This window comes from Triticum dicoccoides, chromosome 6A, assembly GCF_002162155.2.
Source record: "Triticum dicoccoides isolate Atlit2015 ecotype Zavitan chromosome 6A, WEW_v2.0, whole genome shotgun sequence".
Classification (NCBI taxonomy): domain Eukaryota; kingdom Viridiplantae; phylum Streptophyta; class Magnoliopsida; order Poales; family Poaceae; genus Triticum; species Triticum dicoccoides.
Window position 1 is genome coordinate 466,845,788 of NC_041390.1, and position 6,353 is coordinate 466,852,140.

Here is a 6,353-nt window from a genome sequence, read left to right on the forward strand (position 1 = left end):
TTCTCGACGAATCGACGGCAATAGCTGGCGAGACCGAGAAAACTTCGGACTTGCTTCACATTCTTCAGAGGAGTCCAATCGAGAATAGCCTGAACTCGTTCAGGGTTGAAGGCAATACCATCCTTGGAGATGACATGCCCAAGATAGGTTACTTCGGGGAGCCAGAATTCACACTTGGAATACTTAGCATACAGCTGATGCTCCCGAAGCTTTTCTAGCACAAGACGAAGATGTTCAACATGTTCCTCCTTGTTCTTGGAAAATACAAGGATATCGTCCAAATAAACCACGACGAACTTGTCGAGGTAATTCATGAATATATAATTCATCAGACGAGAGAAGGTGGCTGGAGCATTCGTTAAGCCGAATGTCATGACGGTGTACTCGTATGATCCATACCGAGTCACGAAGGCGGTTTTTGGGATGTCCTCTTCACGAACACGGATCTGGTGGTAACCCAACCTCAAGTTGAGTTTGGAGAACACTGATGAGCTAGCCAGTTGATCATAAAGATCATTGATCCGAGGAAGAGGATATTTATTCTGAATGGTAGCTTGGTTTATAGGATGGTAGTCTTGGACTAATCGGTTTGTCCCATCCTTCTTCTTAACAAAGAGAGAAGGTGCTCCCCAAGGAGAGCAACTTGGGCGAATGAAACCTTTGACAAGAGATTTGTCGATTTCCTCCTTAAGCTCAATGAGTTCATGCGGCGGCATCTTGTAGGGTCGTTTAGCTATAGGGGTAGTGCCGGGTTTCAAGTCGATGATGAATTCGACAGCTCTAGCAGGGGGAATCCCTGGAAGTTCTTCTGGGAAGACATCTTGGAATTCACGAACGACGAGAATGTTTTCAATGCCCTCGAGTGGTGCAGCGTTCAACGCATTCAAGGCATAAAGTCGTGCCTCGGCGTTCTGAACTAGATGAGCTTGGTAAGCTATTATTTCATCAGAAGGGTGTAGCAGATGGACGACCTTAGTGGCGCAAACTATAGAAGCAGTATGCGCTTTTAACCAATTCATTCCCAGAATGAGATCAATGCTAAAGGACTTCAGTATGATGGGAGAGACAAGGAATTCCAGTCCTTCGATTTCTACAGGGACGTCGTTGCAAATCATGGAGGTTCGACATTGGCCCGTAGGGGTGTGTACTAATACTGAAGCATTCATGTCCTCACATTTAATGTCGTGCAAGCATGCAAAACCTTCTGACATGAATGAATGCGATGCACCTGTATCAAATAAAACGGATGCTGGTACTGAATTTACGAGGAGGGTACCCATCACAGTAGCAGGCTGGTCTTGAGCTTCGCTCAGATCAACGTGGTTGGCATGAACACGACCATAAGACTTGGCATTGTTGCTGCGGGGTTGATTGCTTCCACGGCCAGTTGCTGGAAGGGCCAGTTGATTCTGGTTCTGGTTGCATTCCCTAGCACGATGCCCTGGTTGTCCACACCTGAAGCACAATCCATTATTGGGAGTAGGAACAGGAGCTTGTGGTGGTGGAGCTGGGAGTCTTGGCTGCCTAGTCGGAGGAGCAGGCAGACGAGGTGCAGCATAGGTCTGCCTTGGGGTAGGTGCATCCGGCTGGTACAAGCTATTGGGAATCCATATCTTGCGTTTCTGCGAGGACGGGCCCGAAGATGAGCCCGTGTCACGGTTGCGCCTGTGAGAGTTTTGGTATTCCTGCAGACCAGTTTCGACATTGATGGCTTTGTTCACCAGAGTGGCGAAATCAGCAAAGTCATGCACTAGAAGTGCGAGCTTGATGTCAGCTTGAAGGCCATCACGGAACTTCTCCTGTCTGCGTGCATCAGTTGCAATGTCTTCTTCAGCATAGCGGGACAAGTCAAGAAACTCTCGCTGGTAAGCTTCCACAATTTTGTTGCCTTGGGTAAGGTTGCAGAACTCACGCTTCTTCCGGTCCATGACTCCCTGAGGAATGAAGCGAGCACGGAAGGCAGCTTGGAAGTCTGGCCAGGTGATGATTGTTCCAGCTGGCAGTGTACGCCTGTGGCTGTCCCACCATTGAGCTGTGGGTCCCTTCAGGAAGAAGGAAGCAAAGGTGACATAGCTGGCAGGGGCTACATCAGCAGACTCCATCTCATAGGTGATGTCACGGAGCCAGTCATCAGCATCCAGAGGCTGAGTTGAGCTGCGGTACACAGTTGGGTTCAGGCGCATGAAATCCTGCAGAGTTACTGGGGTTGGCTGCTGGTTCATATTGGGGCGAGGAAACTGAGCCATCATATTCTCCATGAACTGGTGATTCATCTCGAGCTGTTGGATCATACCAGCCATGTACTCAGGCGGTGGTGGGACGTTGCCACCACGACCACGACCACCTGGTCTAACCATCCTGCTAATATTTAACAGGGGTAGTTCAGCATTGAGAAATTTGCAAAAACAAGAGTCATTCATGATGAAACATGCACAACGGTAGCAGCACGATAGATACTACATAGTAGTCGGCATATCTTACAAAAGAGATCATGCATAGAGTTCGTTACACAGTGTTCAGTACATAGGCTAAGACATCATAGGCGGCACACAGGCTCGCGGCGAATGCATCTAACCCTAATAAGCAAGTCTACGTCAGTCCCATGCGGTACTGCGGAGGTAGGTGTAGCCCGACAGCTGGTAGTGACGCGAAGGGAAGACCTCCACGCGAGTAGCCTGGGGTCCGCGAATACTCTAGTGCGGAACCCGATGCACAGGTGGCAGGAGAGGACCCAATGCAGGAGAGTAGCCCCCCACATCTGGCCAGCTGACGCCCTGGGGCATCACGGTCCGGCCAGGGTAGATCGCAAAACGCGACAGATCACCAGAGCGGACAGAGGGGTGCAACAGCGTCAGAGCACGATACAGGTGCTGATGGGTGGTGTACAACTCGTGGCGAAGAGCTCGGTTAGCTCTATCCAGCCCATCAGCATGCAGAACCACGTTCTGATGGTAGAATGGCTCTCGGGTGACCGTGGAGTAGGCAGCAGTGTAGTAACCCTCCGCACCAACATCGGATGCGATAGCAATGTGCCTGAAGGGGGAGGTGTCCAACTCCTGATACTCTCCACGAAGACGTGTCAGAGCAGCATAAGCAGCATCGTGGACCGCCATATCGATAGTCACTCCAACACCATGAGCAGTGTGCAGCACGATAGTGGAGTCATACTCTCGAGAGTAGAGGTGGACGATGGCACGGTACTGCTCCTGGTTGAAGTCCTGATACTCCTCATAGACGGTGTACTCAGGGTGCCAGCGATAACCCAGATAGGTCATCATCTCAACCAACACAGCAGGTGATCCTGAGGCACCAATGGCCATCGTGTGGCACACGACCTGCCTCGTGGGTTCCATCTGAAAACAAAGATGTTTTCACAGGAGTCAAATGACAATGTGGATAATGTTCAAGTACTACTCTAAAGAATAACTAGGGCTTATCCAACTTTGGGGTGAACGTGGTCACGGGATCCTAGTGTTAGAGTTAGTAAAATCGTTTAACCCGAGTAGGAGAGAGTTCAGAGTCCCAGAGTAAAGGTCGAGGAGTAAAAGATCCTAGTACCACCCGATGGCGACGTGGGCCCGTAAGGCACACAGCCAAGTTAGTAAACGTTTTTGCAATGTCTAGACTTGACTTCGGCCAAGGAGTGTGGAAGGGGGATTCCTACAGGCAGTCGGCTCTGATACCAACTTGTGACGCCCCCGATTTAATCGTACACTAATCATACACGCAAACGTGTACGATCAAGATCAGAGACTCACGGGAAGATATCACAACACAACTCTACAAATAAAATAAGTCATACAAGCATCATATTACAAGCCAGGGGCCTCGAGGGCTCGAATACAAGATCTCGATCATAGACGAGTCAGCGGAAGCAACAATATCTGAGTACAGACATAAGTTAAACAAGTTTGCCTTAAGAAGGCTAGCACAAACTGGGATACAGATCGAAAGAGGCGCAGGCCTCCTGCCTGGGATCCTCCTAACTACTCCTGGTCGTTGTCAGCGGGCATCACGTAGTAGTAGGCACCTCCGGTGTAGTAGGAGTCGTCGTCGAAGATGGCGTCTGGCTCCTGGGCTCCAACATCTGGTTGCGACAACCAGGTAAAAGGGATAGGGGGAAAAGAGGGAGAAAGCAACCGTGAGTACTCATCCAAAGTACTCGCAAGCAAGGAGCTATACTACATATGTATGCATTGGTATCAAATGGAATAAGGGTATCATATGTGGACTGAACTGCAGAAAGCCGGAATAAGGGGGGATAGCTAGTCCTTTCGAAGACTACGCTTCTGGCAGCTTCCGTCTTGCAGCATGTAGAAGAGATTAGACTGAAGTCCTCCAAGTAGCATCGCATAGCATAATCCTAACCGATGATCCTCCCCTCGTCGCCCTGTGAGAGAGCAATCACCGGTTGTATCTGGCACTTGGAAGGGTGTGTTTTATTAAGTATCCGATTCTAGTTGTCATAAGGTCAAGGTACAACTCCAAGTCGTCCTGTTACCGAAGATCACGGCTATTCGAATAGATTAACTTCCCTGCAGGGGTGCACCACATAACCCAACACGCTCGATCCCATTTGGCCGGACACACTTTTCTGGGTCATGCCCGGCCTCGGAAGATCAACACGTCGCAGCCTCACCTAGACCAACAGAGAGGTCAGCACGCCGGTCTAAACCTAAGCGCCCAGGGGTCTGGGCCCATCGCCCTTAGCACACATGCACGTTGCGTGGGCGGCCGAAAGCAGACCTAGCCTAGTAGGCGTTCCAGTCCAATCCAGCGCGCGCCGCTCCGTTGCTGACGTCACGAAGGCTTCGGCTGATACCACGACGTCGAGTGCCCATAACTGTCCCCGCGTAGATGGTTAGTGCGTATAGGCCAGTAGTCGGACTCAGATCAAATACCAAGATCTCGTTAAACATGTTAAGTATCTGCGAACACCGACCAAGGCCAGGCCCACCTCTCTCCTAGGTGGTCAGAACCTGCCCTGTCGCTCCGCCTCAAAGATCCACTCGCGGGTGCTCCTACGAGCCGACCCGTCTTTAATCACCACATGTATCATGTATAAAGTAAATAGTATATACCCGTGATCACCTCCCGAGTGATCACGGCCCGATAGTATAGCACAGCAGACGGACAAGAATGTAGGGCCACAGATGGAAATACTAGCATCCTATACTAAGCAAGTAGGATTGCAGGTAAAGGTATCAACAGTAGTAGCAAGGACAGGCTATGCATCAGGATAGGAATAACGAAAACAGTAACATGCTACACTACTCTAATGCAAGCAGTATAGAGGAGAGTAGGCGATATCTGGTGATCAAAGGGGGGGCTTGCCTGGTTGCTCTGGCAAGAGAGAGGGGTCGTCAACACCGTAGTCGTACTAGGTAGCAGCGGCGTCGGTCTCGGTGTCTAGCGAGAGAAGAGGGGGAAGAAACAATAAATATAATGCAAGCATATGCATAGTGATGCATGACATGACAAGTAACGGCGTTAGAGGTGCCCTAACGCGGTAGTAGGTGATACCGGTGAAGGTGGATGACATCCGGGAAAGTATCCCCGGTGTTTCGCGTTTTCGGGCAGAGGAGCCGGAGGGGGGAAAGTTACGTGTTCGCTATGCTAGGGATGCGTGGCGGACAAACGGGCTGCGAATTCAAATTCGTCTCGTCGTTCTGAGCAACTTTCATGTATAAAGTATTTTCATCCGAATTACGGATTAAAAGATATAATTTTCTAAAGATTTAAATCATTTTATGATTTTAATTATTTATTTAAACCCAACATTATCCAGAACAGTGTACGCTGACGTCAGCATGACGTCAGCAGTCAACAGAGGCGTTGACTGGTCAACTGACATGTAGGTCCCGTTCGTCATTGACTGTTTAGTCTAATTAGGATTAACTAATCTAATTACTATTTAATTAAACTAACTAGTTAATTAGATTAATTAAATAGGATTAATTAACTTAATTAATTCCTTAATTAATTAATTAATTTAATTGTCATTATTTATTTAATTATTATTTATTTAATTATTATTATTTTTAATTATTATTTTTTTTAATCCTTCTTTCTTTCTTTTTTTGTTCTGGGGGGCGTGGGCCCCGTTTGGCAGTGGCCCAGAGGGGGCCTAACGGGCGCTGGCGTTAGCGGGGCTACGGGCTCCGGGCGGGCGTACCCAGCGCCCAGCACGAGGGGGCAAGGCCGACCGACCGGAGCAGCATGCCGCGGCAAGGGGCAGCGCTGGCGGCGCGGCTAGTCGGAGCCGGCGAGGCAGGGGGAGGCGGTGTGGGCGACGGCGGGACACAGGGGGCCGGCGATAGCGAGCGGAGATGGAGCAGGGAGGTTCACGGGAG